The sequence below is a fragment of the Pleurodeles waltl genome, chromosome 1_2 (assembly GCF_031143425.1).
Source record: "Pleurodeles waltl isolate 20211129_DDA chromosome 1_2, aPleWal1.hap1.20221129, whole genome shotgun sequence".
In the NCBI taxonomy this organism is placed as follows: domain Eukaryota; kingdom Metazoa; phylum Chordata; class Amphibia; order Caudata; family Salamandridae; genus Pleurodeles; species Pleurodeles waltl.
In genome coordinates, this window is record NC_090437.1 from 631,295,968 (window position 1) to 631,321,528 (window position 25,561).

Sequence of the window (25,561 nt, forward strand, 5' to 3'; positions counted from 1 at the left end):
GTGTATAAATACATCTGGATGCTATTAACGCTTATTGTACATCCTCTTGTGAGTTATGTGTTATTTCATCTGTCCAGACATTAAAGTGTTCTTACATGGACTAGGGACGCTTTTTCTTCCAGTCAGGAAAACCTTACTTCTTAGGGAATTTAATATTATTCTTTCTCAGTTGTAGGATTCATCATTTGAACCCGTACATAAAACACATCTGCAACCACTATTTTCTTGTGGTCATAGCTTCAGCCAGGAAGGTGAATCAGCTTCAAAGTCAGTCCACTGATGAACTTTACTGTTTTCAATAGTGTTTTGATGACGTCTGAAAATATCTCCATACTTTGTGAAATCTACTGCAGGAAGATGTCAAATTTAGCTCATGACAGAATAAAAGAACAACCTGGTTTTTGAGTTTTTACTGATTTACACATGGTTGTTTTAAGTACAACATAAGAGATGGAGCAAGTCCCAGATCTACTCCCAACTTTGAAAGAACATATTTTAGGAATTTTCTACAGATGTATTGAGGCAGATTTAAGAGAAGGGGAAGGACAATTTCTGCCAAAACCAGTTTCAATAAAGATGGGCTAAATCCGTGAATTGTCTGATAACAAATACAATTACTTTTGAAAGCAGTTCTGACTGTGGCAGGGAGTCATTGAAAAGCAGCAAGATGATCCAAAATGAAGCTTGAAGCAGCACATAGTCAGTATGAAGTGTATTTAAGGGAAACTTGGTGTGACTGAATTGCAATAATCCAATCTTGATATTGCTAGAACTTAGACCACTATTTTTATTTTAATGTTTTTAATTTGTTTTTTTTAATGTTTTGATACAAACAAGTAAAGCAGTACAGTAAGATCATGTGTTTGCAGACTAATACAATTTAAACAACATATTGTATCATTTCAGTGGGCATTTTCTCCTTCTGGATTTTATCAGTACAGAGTCTTTTAATTATGTATACAAGCCATTGGGGGTCTTGAACCATATATCTAACTGTGATCGTGCTTTGTTTATCAATCAGTTGTCTCTCCCTCCGTTTCTCCCGTTTCTTTCCCTATAAGGTACTGTCTGTATATTTCCCAGAATTTCGCTGGTTTCTTTGTGGGAGGGAGTAACTCACTGTAAGTGTCTGTTTGCGTGTTGCGATAAGTCATATCTCTATGCCATTCATCTACCTTAGGAATCGGCCCACGGTCCCACCGCATGGCAACTCTACGCTTAGCTAGCAACAGACCCATTGCCACCAATTTGCAAATTGATTTTGGTAAATGGGCATCCCACCCCACAAGAGCCAAGAGTGGTTCAGCGTCTATTTGTATACTAATTATAGCTTCCAACTCTCTAAATATTGCTCTGCAAAATGTTTTTATATTTTCACGCGCCAATGCCATATGTAAGAAATCGGCTCGTTCTACCCCACATCTGGGGCAGTTCGAATTTTCACGCAAACCATATCTATGTAGACGGATTGGGATGTAATATATTCTGTTAAGGAATTTGAAGTGAATGAGACGATGTCTGCCATTTAAGGAGATAGAGCGTGTCTTAGCGCAGCAGTAACGCCACTGCGTGTCTGTGATCTGTACACCCAGATCTCTTTGCCACTCCACGTGGGCTCTTGAGAGGTCTTGGGCTCTTGTCTCCTGTATTGATGCGTACAGACGGGACACCAAGTGTCTCGTACAACTTCCCTGCAGGATCATAGAAAGCTATGTGATTTCAGGGGGTTCTTGCTTGTCATCGCCCAGTAACTGTGCTAGTGCATGTTGTGCCCTGTGATATTGGAACTGGTGTAGGGGAGTAGTCCCAACGGTTCCCTCTCTTATTTTGTACCAACTTTTCATACTGTTGTTTTCAAACAGGTCCCCTAATGTGTTGATGCCTAGTTCACTGAGGGCGTATATCAGTTTACTGTTGCGCCATAGTGGAAACCAAGCACAGCAATATACTGGTACATGTGGGGAGTATAGCATAGCCAACTTTTGTTTATCCATAATCTTGTGCCATGCCTTTGCTACTGAGCCTAGGGATGCCAATTTTTTATATTGTCTACTTGGGGTCTGGTATAGTCTTCCCTGTAACGGAGCTGGTGATGCCAGTTCTCTCTCTATCCCAAGAAATGAGGTATCTCCCGGGCCATGGAGCCAAGCTTGCGCCACTGCAGCTCGAGCCGCCACGCTACAGGCCTCCAAATCCGGAGCTCCCAGGCCACCGAGCTCATATGGCAAAGTCAGTACACGCCATTGCACCCGGGGCTGTTTGCCTGCCCAGGCTAGTTTTATGAGGAGTGATCTTAACGTGGCAAAATATTTCTTAGGTAGCACCATCGGGATATTCTGAAATAGAAAGAGAAAGCGCGGCAACACCACCATTTTCATCAATGCTACTCTACCAAGCAAGGACAGTGGGAGTCGTATCCATTTCTCAACATCTTTTGCTAATTTAGTTATCGCTGTGTCATAATTATCCATCACAATAATGTTGGGATCAGTGTGCACCTTAATACCAAGATACCTAACTGACTCAGTCTCCGATATGAGCGGTAAACCCACCTCTATCTGCACTGTGCAGGGAGTCAGTGGGAACATCAAAGATTTACCCCAATTGACTTTAAGGCCGGATAATGCTCCATATCGTACTATTTCTTGAAGCATCGGTGCTGCGTTACATTTTGGATCTTTGATATACAGCAAAGTATCATCTGCGAATGCTGAGATTACTGCTTTGTAGTGCTTGAAGTCAAGGCCCCGATGCCCATGACATTCCCTCAGTGTGCAAGCCAGTGGCTCTGCCACCAGCACATACAATAAGGGGGAAAGCGGGCATCCCTGCCTGGTGCCTCTGGTGATGTCCAGTGCCTCTGTCACCGCCTCGTTGACCCGAACTCTGGCCCGGGGTTCCCTGTATAATGTGACTATCAAGTGTAGAAAAGTATCCCCAACTCCAAATTTTCGCAGTGCTGCCCATAAGAAGTCCCACTCCACTGAATCAAACGCTTTTTCCACGTCCAAAAAGACTGCTACCGCTTGTATATCGGGGTTAATGTTCTGTATTGTGCCGAATAATGTGCGTAGGTTCATGGTTAGATTGCGGCCGGGGACGAATCCTGCCTGTTCAGGTTTTACCAGTAGAGGCAGTACTTTGGCCAGTCGTTCCGCTAAAATCTTGGCATATATTTTGACGTCAAAATTCAATAACGATAGTGGCCTATAGGAGAAGCATTGTTCTTTTGGTTTCCCTGGTTTAAGTAGTGTGTCTATCTATCATGGCTTCCCTCATCGATGGAGGCATGCAACCATCCACGATCATCTCCTCAAGCACCTCTTTTAGGTGTGGAAGTATTAGTGTTTCATATGCTTTGTAGAAGTATACAGTCAGGCCATCAGGACCCGGGGCCCTACCCTCAGCCATGCTTCCCAGCGCTTTTGCTATCTCGACCAGAGTAAATGGTGCCCACCACTAGTTTACTTAAATGTGCTTATTTGCGACTGCCAGTCAAAGTAGTCAAAAGTATAGCCAAGTGACAGGCACAGACTGGAGGGACATTAAAGTGGGCCACTAGTCCTAATCCAATGGAGAGTGAGTATCTCAATACCAAGATAACAGTTTTTTTTCAAACTTTAATTTCAATAAATTGGAACTCATCAAAGTCGCAGTTGCTAATAAACACTGATGCAGTAATTCCTGCATAAGTTTCTTATTTCAAGCTGCACTAATAACTTTGTGTCATTGGTCTAATAAAATTTTTAAACACGACTGAATTTGTTGCTGAAGCACAAACAAATTTAATAAAGAGAGTGTAACGTAATCAGGAGATTTGAGACACCGCACTGAAGTCTGATTGTAAAGGAGCAAGTGACACAAATGTGAAGAAGAAAGTCATCCTTCCTGTGAATCATCCTGTGAAGAAAAAAGTCACAGGATTGCATGGATGACTGTGCTAAATGTCACCTACTGGTCAAACAGGACGAGACTGGTCACCACCATCTAAACTGAGTCTAATGTCATATTTAGCTGTCACTAACTAAGATTCTTTGTTAGGGCAGGGATTGGACGAAGTCCCACATAAGTAGGTTCCAGGAGGGCATGCAGTTCTATGAAATTAGAAAGTTCAGAATTAGTTGCACTTAAAGAATCTTTAATTCCTGAAGGAGCAAGGGTGAATATTCACCGGGATATAAGCATTGAGTATTGCTGACATCAACGAAAAATTACAAGGTTCAATGATCCCACATACTGTGACACATGCAACAAGTTTCAAGATCTTAGTTGGGGTATGATCTGCAAGAGAGCCTAAAATAATGTCAGATAGGTAATTTGTTATATAAGCAGTGGATAGTACTGAAAAAGTGTCAAGGAAGTGATAGAGAGCGAGAAGGAAAGAAAGAATGAAAATAATCATCTGCCTTTCCTACCGGTTCAAAGTTGGCTGTTGAACATGGGAAAATATATTTAAAAAAATGAAAAATCTATTTTCAGTTTTCTAGGAGAAATAATTTTGACAGATTGTCACACAGTTCTTGTAAAGCAAGCAAAAAATACTGGATGCAAGTAGGGCTACAGAGGCCTATCACAATTCGAAAGACCTTAAAAATATTTTTTTTTGCTTCAGCAATAGGCTTGGTAAAAGTTGATTCTGTGGGGCAGTTTTTTTAAGCTTTTCAAAAGAGATTTACAACTATTTTTACATCATTGAAAGGTACTGTTGTCTGTGTACTATAAGTTCTGTTTACTGATTTCTTTTTCTTAAAATTGATCATTATGCCATTGTGCATTTGGTTAAGAGCATCTAGAGATTGGGAGATTTTGGTATCACTGCAATATCCACCGCAGGTACCATTCATTTATTAAACTTACTAAAGTTCTGATTACTGGTATTAGCATCCTTATGAAGTGCTTTTTGGACATTATGTCAGAGTCAGTGTGACCATGGAGCATTAAATTGTGGACCAATGTGGGGGGGGGGGGAGGGGGGGATGGGAGGGTGTGCGCCCCCTCCCCATTATTAAAATTCCAGTCCTGGAAAATGGGATCCCCGGAGCCTAGCGTGGACTGACCCCCCCTTCCTACATTTGTGAATAGGGTCTGGAGATGGGGTCCCCAGGGCCTCAAAGAGTTTTGGGGAGGGGGCCTCACGTCCCCTCCCCTATTAAATAAATGTTATTGCTGCCTCCCCTCCCCAGACTCTGGCCCACCCCGAGAGTGAGGTTTAAAATGTGTGAGAGTCTGAGCTTTTTTTTTCAAAATCTCTGCTGCTGACCCTCTGTGAATTTGTGGCAAAATTAAAAAGAAAAAAAAAAAAGCTAATACATTTTGGGCACCAGGCCTGGGGGGGCAGGAATTCCTTTCCGGCCCCCATGTGGGTTTTTTTCCTTTTTCGCAGGGCAGGGAACTGAATTCCTGCATCCTAAAATAGTTGTCACCACATCTTTAATATGGTGGCGGCAATCAGATTAAATTGTTTGATCTCTTGGAACCACAAATCCTCCACAGATCCTCCATTTGTGTGTGTGTGTGTGTATATATATACACACACACAAATATTTTGAACCTTCATTTCGACAAAACTTTTGAACTGATTTACACCAAATCACAAGAAGCACACTTTCTGGACCAGGACCTAGCCTTGTACCAAATTTGGTGAAATCCCATTCAGTCATATTGGTTGTTACTCTGTCTAATTTCTTCCATGGAAAAATGAATGGAGAAAAAGAGTTTTGGGACTCTTCCTTTTTCTCAGTCCCGCTTGATGGAACATCACACAAAAAAAGTTTCATCAAGATTTGTCAAAATGGCAACAAAGTTATAAGCAGACCAACAAAATGCTTTTCCTGTGGAATTGTGGTCCTAACTATAACTACCCAGGGGCAACCACCACGGAGTTTTTATTTATATATCTCAGTGGCGGTCATCACTGGGTAGTTATAGTTAGTTCAGCATTTTCATATAGAAAATGCTTTTTTTGTTTTGCTAATAGCTTTGGTGCCGTTTCACGAGTCTCCAAGAAACTTTTAAAAAGGTGCTACTCCCAACTAGTTTGCGCACGTTTAGGGGTGATCAGTCAAGTAAAAAAGGGGGACCTCCCAAAATGGAAAATCCCCATGCAGTTTCCAGAGACTTCTTTAAGTAGCACTATTACTAATACTGCTTAACAGAATCACACCAAATTTGGCAGGAAGCTAGCTCTTGGTCCGCAGATTGTGTTTGTTGTGATTTGGTGTTAATCTGTACATATATATGTTTTGCCCCAGGGGACCAATACTGAGCTGAACTTGCCAAATGCTGTGCAAATTGTGGGTGGGGTTAGCAGCATGCTCGGGTTTGACTACAGGGCCTGGTGGCAGAACAAGCCCTGTAGCCAACACCCCGCTGTGCACGACCACATGGTGTGTGCAGCGTGGGGTTGGCTGCCTGTGGGGAGTTGGAAGCAGAGCCTGGCTGCAAGACAGGCCCCGCGGCTCACCCCATGCACACCCAAAAGCCTTGCACGTTGTTAGGTTGGCTGCAGGGTGGCTGCCTGTGGTGGGGAGGTGGCGCAGGGCCTGGCTGCAAGCCAGGGCCTGTGGGCAACCCCACACCACACACAGCTTTTAGTTGTGTGTGACGGGGTGTAAGCTGCAGGGCCTATCTTGCAGCCAGGCCCTGCTCCCAACACTCCGCAGGCAGCCAACCTCATGCTGCACACAGTGGAGTGTTGGCTATAGGGTTTGGCCTGCTGCTAGGCCCCATGGCCCTGCTGCTCACAATGCAGGCTTTGCGCAACATGGGGTTGGCTGCCTTCAGGGAGAGAGTTGGCTGCCTCCGGGTGGGAAATCACTGGACCTGGCAGCAGGCCAGTCCCTGTTTCCAACCCCTGCTGTGCATCGCCAAAGGATGTGCGCAGCATGGTGTTGGCTGTTAGGGGAGGTTGACGGGGTGGTCAATAAGATGTCATCAATCATGTCATAAGTTATGTCATAGAAAATGGCAGGAGTGATATGATATTTGAGGTGATAAGATGTGTGTGTGTGTGTGTGTGTGTGTGTGTGTGTGTGTGTGTGTGTATAATAAATATATTGTACTGGCAGTCTCCAGTAGGTAGTTACAGTTAGGACCTAGTTTCCATAGGGAAAGCGTTTTTTGTTTTGCCAATAACTTTGGCTCTGTTTGATGAATCTTCACAAAGTTAGTACGCACCTGAGTTCATCTGCTGTGTTGAAAGCTTTGGGGTGATTTGTCAAGCCGGGGCAGAGCAAAAGTCCCAAAACACGTTTCCCCCATGCAATTTACCATAGGGGTTCTAGAACCAGATGTACGAAAAATCTGTTTTGCAAGTTTCCAATTTTGTTTTGCGAATAGCAATTTGGAAATCGTAAATCGGCATGTTTGGACATTGGCCAGCTCAAATTGCAGCTCAGAAACAAGTCGCTTTGCAAAATAGGAAATTGCAATTTGCGATTACCAAATAGGTCACAAATAGCGAATGCAGTCGGAAATAACAACCACATTGAAAAAAACGTGATTCTGGTTCCTGGATCAGGGAGATGACCCCTGAAACAGGAAGTGGAGGATTCTTGCAGCCAGGAAGGGAGACAGAGAGAGGCTGGAGAGATGCATTGCACAGTGGTCTGAGCACCCCAGACACTAATCACCCAAAACCAGGAATGGCCAGGGAGGAGCAAGAGACGGAGGCAATGGGGAAGAAGTGTATATTAAAGTTCACAGAGCAGGAACTTTAAATAATGCTGCAACAACCACAACCTCCTGTTTGGCCGGGTATCTGACTGTGCCTAAGATTCAGAAGCACAAGATATGGAAGGCGATGAAGCGGAATATAAATGCTGTAGGTGTGGCACAGTGATCTGTAGAAGAGATTCACAAGAGGTGGTCCGACCTCCGTTCACGCACAAGGAAAAGGTTTCAATACCTCTGAGTGAAGCCTGTACCACAGGAGGCAGTCTCTGAACTGCACCCCCATCCAGTGCAGTGGAGGCAATGGTAGAGACCTTCCTGGAGCCAGGAACTGTCGTTGATTCTGCCAATCTGGACAAATCTTTGCCTGTACCATTGCAAAATAAGTCCAAAACCTTAATTATGGGACCATTTCTGAACTTGAAACTGGTGTCCACATGCATGTAAAAGAAACTTAGACACATCAATATGGGATTATTCCATGTCCAAAGTAGCCCTCATGGTGCATTATGGGACTTCTAGACATATATAAACAAAGTGTAGTCCGTGTCAGACATTTGAATAAATTTGTGCAAACCAGGAGAATGTGTCCCTCAGGTAACATTATCCAATGAGATGCACCAGGAGAAGACATTGAAGGCCCAATAGATGAGAGTGAAGAACAGGCACAGATGGTGGAAGAAGCAGCAATAGAGCTGGAGAGTCTGCACACAAAACCTCATGGCCAGTCCAGCAGTTTATTCTTCTCCACACAGCCACCATCAGTAGAGGTTGAGGATGCTATACAGCCGCTGTTAGAAATGGTCTCTAGTTGGAAGAGGTATTCACCCTTGTTTAAGTAGGGACCACAATCAAGTCCAAATTATCCTGTGCCCACCCTCTGGTAGCTTGGCACTGAGCGATCAGGCTTAACTTAGAAGGCAATTTGTAAAGTATTTGTGTAATAAATCATGCAAGAACACAGTGTGAACACCACATAAAGACACCACACAGGTTTAAAAAAATATGGGATATTTATCTGATTATTTTAAGGTCAAAACGATCAAGATTTGATAATCACAAGTTGAAATATCACTTTTGTAATAAGAAGAGTCTTAAGTTCTTAAAAGCAACAATTGTCTCTTGGAAGCACAAAGTACCTGGTTTGCGTCAAAATTACACGCACAAGGATCGCAGAGGAGGAGATGCGTGGAAAACGATAGGTGTGCGTTGGATTTTCCGGGCACACACAGACGATGTGTTTTTTCTTTTCCAATTGGCAAGGGCTTTGCGTCTAATTCTGGCGCTGCAGGATCTGTTGACGAACAGGGACGATGCGTGGAAATCCTGGGTGTGTGGCACGAAGTCACAACTGTTGCGTCAATCCAGTGGGCTGTGCGTTGAAGTTCCGGTTGGCACTGTGACACTCTCCACATGGGGAGCCGGGCTGTGTCGTTCTGATGCAGTGATTTTTCTCACCGCTGGACAGGCTGTGCATCGATTCCAGGAGGCTGTGCGTCAATTTTCACCACACAAGGAGTTTCTTTGCAGAGATTAAGTCTTTTTGGCCCTGAGACTTCAGGAAACAGGAGGCAAGCTCAATCCAAGCCCTTGGAGAGCGCTTCTCAGCAGAGCCAGAGGCCAGCAAAGTGGCAGGGCAACAGCAAGGCAGCAGTCCTTTAAGCAAAGCAGTCCAGGTGAGTCCTTTGGGCAGCCGGGCAGCTTCTCTTGGCAGGTTGCAGGTTCTGGTGCAGAGTGTCTGTCCCAAGAAGTTTCTAAGTTGGTAGGGTCAGGGACCCAGTTTATATATGCAAAAGTGCCTTTGAAGTGGGGGAGACTTCAAAAAGTGGTTTTGAGGTGCACAAGGTCCCCTTTCAGTACAACCCTGTCTGCCAGAGTCCCAGTAGGGGGTTTGGCAGTCCTTTGTGTGAGGGCAGGCCTTCCACCCTTCCAGCCCAGGATGACCCATTCAGTATGCAGATGTGTGCTGGTGTGACTGAGCATCCTGTGTTTGTGGTTGTCTGGGTGAAATGCACAAGGGAGCGGTCAAGCAGTCCAGCCAGTCCAGCCCGGATGTTGATTGGAGACAGGCTGTAAGATACAGAAGGATTTAAGTGCAGAGAAATTATCACTTTCTAAAAGTAGCATTTCTAAAATAGTAATATTAAATCCACCTTGACCTCACCAGTCAACAGGATTTTGTATTACCATTCTGGCCATACTAAATGTGACCTATTTACCCCTTTCTAATCGGAATCTACCACTCAAACAGTTTATGAGGGTAGCCCTAATGTTAGCCTATGAAAGGAGCAGGCCTCACAGCAGTGGAAAACGAATTTAGGGGTTTTCCACTAACAGGACATATAAAACACACAGATATATGACCTGCCTACCTACACAGCACCCTGCCCTCTCGGTTACGTAGGGCCTACCTTTGGAGTGACTTGTAGGTAGAAAAAGTGGGGTTTAAGGCTTGGCAAGTACTTTTAAATGCCAAGTCGAAGTGGCAGTGAAACTTCACTCACTGGCCTTGCAGTGGCAGGCCTGAGACATGGAGACACAACCAGTGCTGCACGCCCACTAGTAGCATTCAATCTACAGGCCCTGGGCACATGTAGTGCACTTTACTAGGGACTTACCAGTAGATCAAATATGCCAATCGTGGATAAACCAATAAAAAGTACAATTTACACAGAGAGCATATGCACTTTAGCACGGTTTTAGCAGTGCTAAAGTGTCCAGAGTCCTAAAACCAACAAAAACTGGTCAGAAAAATTAGGAGGAAGGCGGCAAAAAGACTGAGGGTGACACTGCAAAAAGGTCCAGGTGCAACAGTATCCATCATCAAACTCCCCACTTTCCAGTTGTCTGTATATTCTGCTGTGCCTAAACATGAAAGAGTGTTGAGTGCTACCTGGATATTGTGATACAATGTCAGTTATTAAGTTGTGGGCATTGCAAAACACTTGTATATTTAGGGAATACATATTTTTCCAGTTCCTAAAACAGTATTGAAGATGCGATGGAGGACGTATGGGCACATGTGTCTCATCTACGCACCCTATAACCTGGGGAAATGTTGCTATTTGGTGATACGCATTTCCTTATCTCACCTGGACATTTATATGTGGCGTGGATGTTGAGCAGCATGACATCAAGGAATGAGCGGAAGAAATGCGAAAGTGCACTTTGCAACACCCCACCTGCAATAGCTACCACATCCTGGTAACTGCTAGTGGCTAATAGGTGTAATGAGCACAACACCGGGACATGGGTGGGTGTGGAATTGCTGTGCAGAGTACTTCTGTCTAGATGTGGCTTTAAAAGGGCAATTAACTCCAGAATGACAGTGCTACTTAGCCTGTATTTGTCATATATCTCTTCTTCTGTTAGGTCAAAAATGGTCAGCCTGATTGAATATTCTCTCTTTTCTCTGCCTCCTCCTCTGCTTAGCAGCCATTATGCGTATCCTCCTTGATAACACATACAGGGCAGCCATTGTGGACAGCCATGTAGCATTCTGGGCCTGCTTTTATAGTTTTCACCCATTTACCACCTGGTTTGAATTGATGGTAAACTGCATATGCAAATGGGTGAAATTGCGAATAATTGCTATTTGTGACTGCCTCAAACACCCTGTTTACGAGTCGCTATTAGTGATTTCCTGTTTCCGATTTGCTATCTCGATTCGCAAAAATATAACGACCCACAAACTGGTCAAATTGCTATTTTTGGTTTGCAAATGGCTTTCGTACATGGCGTACAGCCGTCTTTCTTTTCGCAAACCACTTTGTGACTGTTTTGTGAGCCGCTATACTTTTGTACATCTGGCCCTTATACACGACTACAGCCTGAACCACTATAACTAGTGCCCTAAAGTACTACAACTCGCTCCCTCGCCATGCACTGCTACTTACTCCACATATTACATCAGTAATGACATCTTGTATGACATATAAATATATATATATATACACACACAGTAGCCACTCTGTCTGTAGTTATAGTTTGGTTTCCCACAGATAAGAATTCCTCAGATTTTTGCTTGCTATTAACCTTATCCTTGTTTGAGAAATCTCCCCAAAACGTTGCAGGCATATTACTTTTTGTACATTGGCGGGAGATGCAAAGTTTTGTGGTAATTAGTTAAGAAGATGTAAAGAAAAAAGGGCGGGAGACAAACCATATTTTTGAAGCAATGAATTTTCCGTATACTTTTTAGACAGTTATAGCGTGAAAAGCGATAGTTTGATTTTTGTCAAACTTGACAGGAATGTAGAATATGAGGTAGAAAGGATTTTTTTGATACTAGATGTAAGTTGGTTAAGTATTTTTTAACTTATAAGGCAGTAAACCCTAGTAATACATTGGGCTGTGATGTACCTCAGTAATTTTGCGGTATACCTCGGTGCATGCAGATGATAAGGCAGTATATGATTGGCTAATGTATAACTTTGCAAAATTAAAAAGCAGCCATGATTTGACTGCACTTTGGCTGGGTTCTGGGTCAGGGCCTTAAATCTAGATACTTAGTAGTTTTATTTTCCATATCTTATGCCACTTTAGGGAAAATAATATATAGCTATATATTTTTTTTAAATGCCACGTCACTCTGCGCCACGACACTCTGACGTAACAGTCTGCAGCACTCCACTGTATGCCACTCCACTCTATGCTTCTCCACTCTGAGAATCTTTTTCACTCTATACCACTCTAGGGCACTTTACTCCAGTCTTTGCCCTCCTTCACCCATCATGCCACTTTACTCCACTCTATTGTATGACACACAACACACTACTCTACTACTCCACTCTGCACCACTTTACTGTACGCCCCTTCATCCTAACACACTGTACCTCACCATACTCCACTTTACTGTACGACATGCCACTACACTCTATGCCACTCCACAACACTCTTCTGTATGCCCCTCGACTGTACGCCACTCTGCTCCACTGTACGACAGACCACTCCTTAACACTCCACTGTACTACATACCTCTCCACTCGGGACTACTGACAGAGAGGAGGAGCGTAGAGTAGAGTGTTCTATGACTTCACTACTCCAATCTATGCCATGCCCGTTACAGCTCTCTATGCCACGTGACTCTACAACACTCCATGACACTGTACAACATGCCACACCAGTATATTACACACATCTCGCTCTACAACAAATGTCACAACACTTCATGCCACTTTATTCCACTGTACTGTATGACACACTACTCAACTCTACTCCAGTAGTCCACTCTATGCCACTGCACTGTAACACACTGTAAAAAATAGCTTCGCTGACAGGCCACTCCACTTTAGTCCATGAGAATCCCCTCCCCTCCACTCTACATCACTCCACTCTGACATGCCACTCCGTTGCACCATATGGCACTGCACTGTACACCAGTACAGTCAATGCCCCTCTGCTCTAACACACTATGAGACGCCATTCTATGACATGCCAATACTCTCTAAATTACGATAAGACATTCCACTCTACGCCACCCCACACACCACTTCACTGTAGGACCCTCCACTATGTGACACTTTACTGCTCTCTACACCACTGAACTGTACTCCACTTTATGACACTCCAATGTACGCTAGTCTCCTCCACAATACTCAGCGACACTCTAAAAAAAATTTGAAATTAAAGCTTAGTTATAGTTACGAAAACTTTCTTAATTTTTTCTATACAAACTCAACTTATAAGTCATGTTATAACTTTAATAATTTATTCTTTGTATGCAAACCCAACTTCAACCGCTAGAAAATGTAAAGTTATAGTTATAACATAAATGTATAATACACCAACTTCAAATTACTATAAATCGTGCAGGTTCACACACAGTATTGTCAGCTCGCTAGCCACACTGTATTAACTATAACTCGCATCTTTACAATGCACTGCTTTACCCTTCCAAATTACATCACTTTTACCATGCAAAACCATAGCGTTCATACCAACACTTCCGACATCTAAATTCAAATCATGTGTGAGAACACTGTGCCTGGTAGAGAGGCAAGTTATAGTTAATGTGGTGTGGCTAGTGACCTGAAAACACTATGTACAGTGGTGCATGATTTATGCATTTTTGCTGCTTTAATAGCATACTTATGTTTGAACTTATGTTGTTTTTATATTGTCTCAAGGTTTCATTGGAGATATAGCATCAAGTGTATCAGCTAGTACTTTATTAGCTTTAGGAAGCTTTTCCTAAAGATAATGAACCTCTTCAAATACTGGTGGAGGAGACTCAACACCCAGAATGTTTCCTTAAATACACAAGGAGTCACTAAACTTCAACTATGGTCTATATTTGTCTGTTATTTCCCAATATTTTATGAGTTAAATTGATGTTTTACTAATATTTCAAAATAAATGCTGTTGCGGTCAATCCATGCTTTGACCAAGACCATACTCTACTTTAACCTAAAAATCAAATCCATTGTGTGGCCCAGTTTGTGTGAGTCTTTTGATAATCTGTTCCAAGCCTAGAATTGGATCACGCTTGATGCAAAAGCATTATTCAACATGTCTGCCCAAGTACTGAAATCAGCAAGACCAAGTAGATCATTATATGTTGTTAGTGTTTGCAAAGTAAACTTTTCTATCCAGGTAGGAAACCCATTACTTATTCAGGGCACTCTGTAAACCAAGGTGTAACCAATCGAATCATCTTTATTTCCAAATTCCAGTAAGGACATTTTGTCCCCTTGAACTGGGAGGAAAACTTTGTATTTTACCTTCAATGAGTTATGATTAAGTGCTGTTCCAACCTTTTTACTTTCCTATGCTCCCCTATATATATTAAAGTTAAAAGTGACCATATTCTCCATTATTGAGTTACTGTCCTCTTTTAATCAAGCTTCAGCAGAACACACAACAGCCTCTCATTTGTTATCAAAGTACTAATTAGAGTCCGAATGTTTTTTTTTTTTAAACTGCTAACCTCACAGTACATAGTCTTGCTTATACTGAAAATTGTTTTCCACTTTGTGTATTAATAGAGGAAAAACATAAGAAGGGGTGTGAGTAATGTACATTTTCTCTGAAAAGTATCTCCATTACCTTACCAGGTAAGGTAGTCATATAGAAACAAAGGTCCATCGGCTCTTTCCGAGAACACCTTCTGGTGGTCCCTGCTAGAATTAGATGCAGGGTGGAAAGGTGTGGCAAACTAGTGGTCGTGTACAAGCGCAGGTGTGCTTACCTTTGGTGTGCCAGCGCGTCTTCCGTATGTGTTTGCCTCTCGTCCGTGCCCTACATTCATTTACAGAGCCCTCTCTAGCTATACACTTGGCCCGAATCACTAGTGCTTTTAGATCTCAGATAGAGGGGGAGTGAGGTCCAATAGAAAAATGGCTACCAAGCTTCTTCATCCCACTGACGGTTCCCGCATCACCGAGAAACAACGCAGTCCCTAAATTTTAAATCCGAATTTTCTTTAAAAAACAAATTAAAAATGTTTTATATAGTCACACGATAATGTGTCTATTTCCACAGTAATGTAATTTCGAGTGGCCTTTTAATTCCAGTGGGGCCAGTAGCAGGAAATACATTATGAGATCTGGTGGAATTCTGCAGATCTGTTCACTTTCTCAAAGAGCTTTCGGCTGCTGAAATGGGGGATACCACTTCATTTCCTAGGCATCTTCTAATGAGGGCCTAGGTGGTAATGAATTGGTCCCTATTGTCTGCATAGTTTCTGGGACCAACAACAGCATTCTCTTGTGTCTACCAACCTATGTCTACTTATACCCCTTGTATACCTGTAGGGTGGCTCCCCAAATACCTATCTCTCTGATGCCTTTAGTGTTTAGGGATCGTAGTGCTTTTAGTTCTCATTAGTCTCTGTGCCACAAAGCAAATTTCCTTATGTCTGCATGGCCCATTCTCTCTGCTTCCTTTACTTTGCAGTAACCTTTTTCTCCTTCACTTCGTCCTATTTCACCCTGACCACAGTACAGATCCCATAAACATCCTTTTCCCTTACTTTTATACTTTGCTGTCAGGAACGTATCTCTTTTTGCGGACCACAAGCAAAACACTTGTGAATCGTGCAAAAACAGGAACACTGTTCAGTGTCGCCGCTGCCTTGGCAGCCGATACAATCTCAAAAATAGCTTAGCAAATGCTGTTTTGCTCTTGTAGAGTTACATTTAGGAAGTACCTACCAATAATGACTTGTGAATATGATTGTTACGCCATTAAAAGCATCGTTAAAGGCCTGGCTCTTTCTGCCACCCTTTGACAAGACACTAGCAGAGCGGACCAAATAAGATGCATAGAGAAAAGGCAAACTATTGGGAAACTGAGAAGAGAAGCTACAGTAAAACTGGGCGATTCGAGGAAGTAAACGTTGGAAACAAAGAAGTGCAACAGATGACCGAGACAATAAAATATCATTTGAAATATTAAAAGTCATTGTAGAAGGTCAATTTACACGCCACAGGCAGAAAGATTATTAAAGTTACACTTTCACTGCCTTAATCCTGTTGGCACCTTATTAAACACAGTGCTTTATTCAGATACAATAAGCTCCAAAATATATTTTCTTACAGCCAATTTAAATATTTAGGTCCTCATTACGAGTCTTCTGGAGCAGTAGCCCCATGCGGGAAGGTGCGTCACGATTACGTCTGGCTCTGTGTTCTTGCGCCTGAGTTTAACAGGTGAGGGAACACAAGGCCACATTTTTCTGCACAGAAAATGTGTCGGGTAAAATCGCTTAGGGATTGCAGTACTGACCAACCAAACACCTCCTATGGCACAAGTGAGCATGAAGGAGGTGGTACATGGGAGAGTTAAACCAAAAATAAATGGGAATTCTATGTAGATTTCCACCCAGTTAAACTGTGTACACACAGTTATTCCTCATTTTGTGGGTTCAAGTTGTAATTGCACAGTACTGCTGGGGTATTATCACATGGTAATGATAATTAGGAGTGTGAAGTCTGCACCCTGCCAGTACCATATAACTCATAATAAGTGCCATACTAGGGTCTGTGTAGACAGGAACATTTGTGGCAGTGAGGACTCTGGTAATTCTTTTTCTGTGTGTACACATTAACCGGATAACCGATTTGAAGATTCCTGATGTGCTGCGCACATATTGACTGCGGTCACTCGTTCTTACAGGTAAAGCAACTAACTTGATGTACCCACTGCACAAGTGTTTATAGATGATAAAACAGAACAGTGGTAATGTTACCTGTAGGCCGTTTGGGGTTTGAAGCAGTTGAACTGAATTAGCATTTCTTGCATTCCTTATGAGATTAATTTCAAATTCGCAATCAATTGCCAATGCATTTTATGTTTTTTTGGAAGAACACACAAGTTATACTATTATAGTCAGCCTAGTGTACACCCGATACAATTGGACACTTTTTTTTTAAACATATTTATTAGCGTTAATTTAGATTTTGTTGGGCGTGGCCAACATGGTGACCGGAGCAGCAGCATAAACTGCAGCTCCGATCCCCGGCCCGCGTAAACATCCTGCAGCGGCGCCTGCATCTCCTTTTTAAGGTGTCAGGTCGCCCCTCCAGATGCCCGGGACCCGCGCTGGCAGCCGTAGCTGCACATCGAGGATCGCGGCCGCTGTGGAGGCGGTGGGCGGCCCGCCGGGTTGCTGTGTCCGCGGCCTACTCGCTCACCGTGCGAGGCCGCTGACCGCCCCCTGGATCGGGCGCCGGAGGAGGGATCTGCGGCCAACCCGGGGGCCGTGTCGTGGTGGATCCGACCCCTCGACCGGTGCCGGAGAAGTGCGCTCGTTTCTGGCTGCATTTTGGTGCAGCGGCGCCGGGTGGGGCTGGCCCGCTGCGACGCTGCGCCTCATCTGCCGATGCCTGCCTGAGCGGGCTTGTATGTTTAGTGGCCCCCGAGCGGGGTTCTCGACGCTGGTGACCGCGCCCCGGCTCCCTCGCTCGCTGGGAGGAGGTGCGCCTGACCTCTTGCTGTGCCCCGAGGATTGGGGCTGCTGTGGCCTGCCTGGAGGAGGCATTTCAGCAAAGTGGCCCAGCAACAGACGTGCAGCAAACACACAGATCAGCACCTGGGCCTCAATCATCACCAAGTACTCCACAGGCCTCTGACCTCGCCTAGCATTTGTTTAGCTACACCACAGGAGTGGTGTAGCAGAAGAAATGAAGCCGAAAGTCAAGTGCGCAGAGGGAAGGTGAAGCAAAGTGAAAAGTGAGGTGAGCCTTTCGGTGACATTTATTGAGTCGCAGTGCGCAAATGTGTTGACTACTTCCCCCTGGACCAACCTACACCTAGCAGCTGCTGGCCCCAGCAGGGCACACGAGGTACCGCCCCCACCCATCCGAGCCCTATACAGTATATAACTTTCCATTAGCGCCACCACCCCAAGCCGCGCAGATGGCTGCCAACACACTAAGCCATTATCTATCATCCTGTATTGACCCTCCATCGCTTTGTTTGATCTCGGAGCCCACGCTGGGCTGTGCTGAAGTGCGCCTCCTGTCCCGGCTGCGTATGACACTTCTCGCTCAGCTGCTGCTCCACCGCCCTTGTGTGGCTATTGGACTTCGCCGTTTTGTGCAATGGTAGTGGTGTAACACGCTTGCTTCCTGTGCTGTTTGGAGTTGGGCGGCATGGCAGGCATACGACAAAGCGCTAAAGTATTCTGCTAAATCACCAGGATCCAATCCGCTCACTTCTCTATCACAAACTTGTATATTTGGCCCGGAGGCGGAGGAGCGGTCTTCCAAACCTTGCGCACCACTTTACGGACGCTAGTACATCACTCCTGGCCTTCAATAGTTACTTATAGCCCTGTGGAACTGAGACTTTACTACGCCGCATCTGGCTTCTTTCTTCGTTCTGCCCGCATTGCCTTCATCTGGTCCCACCTTGTTAGTAACCACTGAGAATCGCACTGGTCAAATGGTCAAACCAAAAACCCCACATGCACCTTCTGGTAGAATGGACCCCGAGGCCCCCCCCCCCTCCTCTGAGGCCCACACCACCATGCAACTGGCTTTGCAGAAGTTGGAACTTACCTTACAATCACACACGTCACAGTTTGAAAAGATATTGCAGGCCATTCTAGACACCAAATCCACCCTAGAAGCCAAAATTGGCTCGGTGACAGAAGACCTCAACATACTCCATACTGATCAACACGAACTGGCTGACAGGGTGGCCGAACTAGAAAAAGACACTGCAACCCTCCCCCGGATTGTGAAAGATCTTAAATCACAATTGTCTCATTTAACAACAGATGTGGACTTCTTAAAACGCAGAGCTGAAGATGCAGAGGGCAGGTCCCGGCACAACATTCGCTTGGTGGGGTTTCCTGAGCGCATCGAAGGCCCCAGCACAGAATTATTCATAGAACAATGGCTCATGGAAACAATTCTTAAAGACAATATTCCGAAGTTCTTCTCCGTCGAGCGTGCCCACAGGGTCCCCGGCAGACCCCCTCCACTTGGTGCACAGGCTCTCCTGTTGATAGCAAGACTCAACTACTGTGATAGAGACCTCATCCTGCAATTATTTCGCAAATCTTGCCCGGTACGCCTCGAAAACACTGTGATTACAGCTTACCCTGACTTCACGGCAGAGGTTCAGAGGAAGCGGAGCTCTTTCTACTGTGTTAAAGAATGGCTTCGCAAACATAACATCAAATACGGGCTGATGTTCCCAGCCAGACTCCGGGTACAAGATGACACTCGTGTACTTTTCTTTACTACACCGGAAGATGGCTGGACCTGGCTGCATGCCAAGGGCCTCGCCGACCCGATTGATATAAACACTCCGGGTGAAAATTGGTCTTCTCCCAAGACAAGGCTTAGGCAACGCAAAAAACAAGGCATTAAACCCTCACCTGAACAGTTACAAACTGAACGTTCCCTTCTCCTGCAGGCCACATCCAGATTTGTTAACACGTCGCCAACAGTCCTGTCCATTCAAACTGACGGGGAACCAGATCACGACGTAAACTCTGACTCAGCAGAATCTACAAGGTGTCCTACTCTCACGCCGCACACGGCAGATGATATTTGCTAAGCCAATTAAGCACCACCTACTTCTGCTCCTTGTATACAATAATATGGCCTCCCTCCTCCGGCTGTCCAGAAATGGCTTGGCGACACCGCGGATCCTTCATTGCGGCGCGCTGCCCGCCTGTGGTCTTGGGCGGTGTTCTTTGCACCATTAGCAACCCGGGCAGGGTAACTCCATGACTTTGATTCAATGTCCTTCGGCACCCCCTGCTCCATATGGACTGTTCTTTCAATCCAGATATTAACTGGCTAGCCCTGGAGGGTAACCGTCACAATATTTCCACAATGGGGACGGAGGACACACACTTTTCCGGTTTTATAAAATCTAAAATTGCCGTATGGCTACCCAAACTCAGCAAGGTATCTTGAAATATAAGATACTCACATGGAATATCAAAGGTATGGCAATACCGAGTAAGCGGCAAAGGATTCACACATTTCTTAAAAGACATCAGGTACACATAGCCCTACTACAAGAGACACACCTCTCTAATCCACGTTGGAAAGCACACGCTCAAAATGGAAAGGACAATTGCACGGCACCACTTCCTCGTCCTTCGCTCGTGGGGTGGCGATCTGGATTACTCCTGGGGGTCCCATTTACTACATCTCGCACACAATGCGACCCCAACGGTAGACCCGTGATACTAGAAGGCTTCCTTGACGGGTCCCCCTTAGCGCTAGTAGCGGTATACTCCCTAAATTCAAATCAATGCGATTTCCTGAGTACGCTCTCCATTGGCAATCTTAGTGTCCCCTCACTAGAGTGTATATGGGGGGCCGACTTTAACAGCGTCCTGGATACCCAAATAGACCGCTCATTTCCCCCACTCGCCTCTGCTCCATCCAATCGTGCCTCGCAGGCATTGGCAAGCTGGGCCTCCAATAACGGTTTGAGTGACATCTGGAGGGTGGGCCACCCCACCCACCGCGAATACTCTTATTACTCCCCGGTACATAAGCTACACACCAGAATAGACATGATTTTTGTATCCGCAGCCGTAATTCAAAAAGTGTGTACGACCGAATACCTAGCACGCACCATATCAGACCATAACCCGTTCTGCCCAATAATGACCTGGGGCCACATGCACACTCGCATACCAACATGGCGACTGCAGACAGAAGCTCTCTCAGACCCCCCTTCCACGCAGAAATGTCCAAGCGACTGGCTGATTACTTCTCACTGAATAAAAATACAACCTCATCTCGCGCTACAGAGTGGGATGCCCATAAGGCGGTAATACGCGGACACTGCCTCGCGGCCACAGTGGGAGTAAGAAGGACACTCACCAAAGAACTACAAGGTCTGGAGGTTAAACTCCGCAAAGCGGAGGTTGAGGTCTCCAGTAACGAGTCCACACTAGCTGCTCTGAACTTGCTGAGAGCTGCCCATAGAGAAGTAGACACCAGACTATGTAAGCACGACTACAGACACTACATGACCCGACAACACGCCGAGGGTGATAGATCAGGCAGGCTGTTAGCGTGGCTGACCCGTCAACCCTCACAATCATCACCCATTGGTGCGATTCACCTGAACTCCGACGTCATTATTAACACCCAAGCAGGTATTAACAAAGCCTTCTCCACATACTACCGCACCCTATATACGCCTCCTTCCCTCCCCATCGGAGCAGCAATTAGTTGACATACTATCACTCGTCTCCCAAAACCAACATATCACTGACAATGCCGCCACTTTAGACGGTCCCATTACTATAGAAGAACTGCGCTTAGCTCTGGCACAAATGGCACGTAGCAAAACGCCTGGCTCAGATGGCCTACCGGTAGAGTATTATAACTCACCTCCTACAACCACTCATAGAGGTATTTAACGAAGTGCGTAATGAATTACAACTGCCAGACTCCATGCGCGAAGCTCTAATAGTCGTCCTTCTGAAGGCGGGCCGTGATCCTCTCGACGTTAAATCATACAGACCGCTCTCTCTCCTCAACACAGACTGCAAACTATTAGGGAAAATATTGGCAAACGGGCTACTCCCTTACTTATCAAGCTTAATACACTCTGATCAGTCCGGCTTTATTCCAGGGAGAAGCACCTTTCTAAATATTAGAAGACTACTTCACATAATGCACAGTAATACAGAAGCGGTGGCCCTCTCCCTAGATATCGAAAAAGCGTTTGATACGCTGAGCTGGGATTATCTTCTACGCACACTCAAAGCGTTTGGATTTGGTCCCGGTTTCATCAGTTGGATCAAAACACTCTACTCTGTAGTGTGGTCAGTTTTACGTATATTTTGCGCATTAGCTTCAGGCCTTAGGCCTCTGTGCACTTTGCCCTAAATATATTTTATTCATTTGCTAACAGCTTAGAGCCTCTGTGCACTTTGCTCTAAATGCTTTCTATTAGGCTTTGTACTGTTATTTTACAGAATAGCCAGTTCTACGGTGTTGTTTTTTATTCATATCACACTGTTTTGCCTACTTCAGCACTGGAGTTCTTCATAACATATTCACTCTGTGCTTTAGTCAAGGATACAGTCTGGTACATTGCCGATAGACGTGGTAGGAGTCTAGACTTGCCATTCCTGCGTAGGAACATTTTGTGATCACGATGACATGTTAGTTATAAAATCACTTCCTTGTCCCAATACATGGAAGAGGGAGATTCCGACCAGGGAACCACAACTAGACGCTGACTGCCTCGTTGCAGATGCTGAACCAGATCACAGGCCTTTGCTCAGGTATGAGTGTGTCCGTCTCCCTAGTGATACAGAAAGGCAAGCTGAAAGCTTAACATGCTGTGCTCTAAATAGAACAAGCAGAGGGAGAGTAGAAACGGTTAGGAATTATGATAGCTTTATTTCTATGTTTTACTCTCCTGGTTACTATATCAATCCTACTATGTTGTATTGTTCTGGTTATTGCGGCTCACGCCTTAATATCTAAAATACAGTCGTTTTATTAAAACATTATATAAAACTTAAATACCCCGATATTGGTGTGCCTTCTCTGTCCTAGAGCTATTATTGTTCTACTAATAGCGAATCCAGTTGTAGTAAATATACCGCTTAATATGCGATTTCCGCTCACGGGTCATCTGATAGCACATGGACTGACGGTCCAGGGGGGTCCGGTCACTTTTGTGGTGGACGCCCATGCAGCCTATAGAACAGAACTTTTTTATTCTTGGGTCATATTTCCAGCAGCTGATGGGGGTACAAATACTTTTCACGAATATACTGTTGCCAATGTCCCTGGACAATACAGGGCTTATGCATACTTAGAAATACCTTTATCTTATCAAGAACACCATAATTGGCTTGATGGCGCCCTCCCACATTCAGTAACACCAGTACGGTTAGGTCCGTTGAGTAATGATGGTCCGACCTGGCCTTTATTGGCTACATATACACCATATCCTGGAGTGGCAAATGTGGCAGTGGCTGAAGTGCGTCGTTTATATGTGGAATTAACTGCAACGTACAGACGATTAGTTCAGTTTGTGATGCAGACATTAAATACTAATGCAGCGCGTGCTGCTCCAGCTCATCCACATGCGGTGGTGCCGGGAATCAATCCGGCCACTGTACACTCTGTAATGGGCAAGGTACCGGCTAAACGTGAGGAGACTCCATTTTGGCTGGCGCAAAAAATTAATACGCTGGAAGCAGTATTTCCCCATACGGACCTCAGGATAAGCATCGAATTTTGACGATGTGTTTGCCGTATGGGATGGTTCCTACGGTGGATCTTTGTAATACTTGGGGCACGGTGTTTGCCGCTCTCTATACTACAGCACACGGTACACCGACTTTGGCTAATTTGCCGGAGGTGCTTAAACAAATTCAGGATGAATATGGGGCTGCCCCTGCCTTGGATTTAGGCATGCAATTGATGGGTAATTTTGACGCGGTTTCTTCTATTATTTTGAGTAATCTCAAGGGGGAGGCTGTAGCACTAGCAGTGCGAATGCGTCTTCGGGACGTTCCGCAGATTAATCAGGAGCGGGAACTTCCGAGAATAATAGCTGAAACATATTCTAGTATTGGTCGTGATAGCCTAGGGGCTCGACCGCAGAAGCCACAATTGCAGGGTAAAAATAATAAGGATAATTCTAAGCAACAGCAACCTGAGGGTGCGAAAAAGCGCTGGGATAAGTAACAGCAAACACCTAAGAAAGATGGTGGGCAGTCTCCGCAACCGGAGACCCCACAAAATAAGTATAATCTCCGGAATAGGGATACTTTGAAGACGCCTGATAGATATCAATATACTGATACGCGCCAATCTCGTTCCTTTCAGGACTCCTCGGAGAAAAGAAGTGAGAGAGGTGGGCGGTCAGAGCGGAGGACGGAGTACGTGAAACCGAGACAGGATTCACAACGCTCAGCGGAGGATTCTATTAAACAAGAAGAGAAACCGCTGCAACAAAAACAGCAGTTTAAAAAGAAGAAAGTGGCAGCAGTCTCAGTTAGACATGCCGCTCAAGAAGAGAGTTCTCTTGACGAACAAGACATGGGCGTTAGCGCTGTTAGACAGCGCGGCAGAGGTCACAATAGTTCGCCGGAGTCTTCTAGAGCATCTGGAGGCGAAAGCAACTGATGACTTCATACAAGTCGAGACTGCGGATATGCGAGTCTCTGATCCTGATCAAGTATATCTTGTGACTCTACGATTAGAAGGGGACATTGACCGCGTTGTACACGCCATCTTTTGGGACCATATGGTGAAATCATATGATGTCCTGTTGGCCGAACAAGATTGTCCACCTGACTTTGTTCGCAACTGTCCAGTTGGGGAGGAGGTTATTGCGCCTTCCTTTTCACCACTTGTTCCGAGAGAACTAGCGGAGTCATATGGTAAATCATGGGCTCTAGCACAAGCCCCCGCCCTATATAGAAATAATGTGGGGTGGGATAAACAATCACCTTATCATGTCATTCCCATTAAAGGAGAACCTCAGCCACAGCCGCAATATCCTATTAAATTTGAAGCAAGGGCATCGGTTCGGAAAATTCTTACACAATTGGAGTACCAAGGTGTGATTGAGCCTTGTCTCGCCGATGAATAATCCCTTATTTCCGGTTGCTAAACCGGACCATTCCTATAGGATAGTGGTGGATTACAGACATTTGAATAGTCATACACGCACATATGCAATACAGAATTCACATAGCGCTGCGCTTATGAATAATATAGTGCGTAAAAAATACAAAACAACCTTGGATATCTCGAATGGATTTTTCTGCCAGAATATAGCACCCGAAAGTCGGGACTATACCGGTTTCAGTGCGTTTGGCTCTCAGAAAAAGTTTTGTCGTTTACCTCAGGGGTATAAGAATAGCCCAGGACTGTTCTCGGCTCGTGTGACTGAACTTCTGCACGAGTTGGACCCTGAGGCGTTATCATATGTTGATGACATTTATTTGACGGACGATGAGATTCTACAACATCTCAGTCGCGTATCGCGCATTGTTGTGGGTTTTGCTGATATTGGTTATAAATTTAATTTTAAGAAATCGAAGATTGCCTTCCTCAGTGTTATTTTCCTGGGATATGAGTTATCGAGTGAGGGCAAGAGCCTGGCGCCACATTTTTTGGAGAAATGTGCTTTACTGCAGCCTCCTAATACGGTTCGGAAGCTCCAGTCATTGTTGGGGTTTCTGAATTTTGGCAGAACTTACATTCCTGATTATGCTACACGTATAAAACCCTTATATGAACTGATTCGCCCGAATTTTTCAAGTAGATTTTGGACGATTGAGCATACACACATACTGCGAGAGCTGCAGAATGATCTCTTAGCGGTTAAACATTTACACACACGGGACAATAAAACTCATTTGGTCATCAGGGTGATTCCTGGGGCTGTTGGATTTACGTATGTCACCTTTAATGAAGGGGAGACAGTC

At 44.7% G+C, this 25,561-nt stretch overlaps 1 protein-coding gene across 1 annotated transcript in view; it reads left to right on the forward strand.

The window, feature by feature from the left end:
• BBS7 (Bardet-Biedl syndrome 7) overlaps nucleotides 1-25,561 on the forward strand; it is a 426,240-nt gene that overhangs the window by 90,727 nt on the left and 309,952 nt on the right. The window lies entirely within an intron of this gene.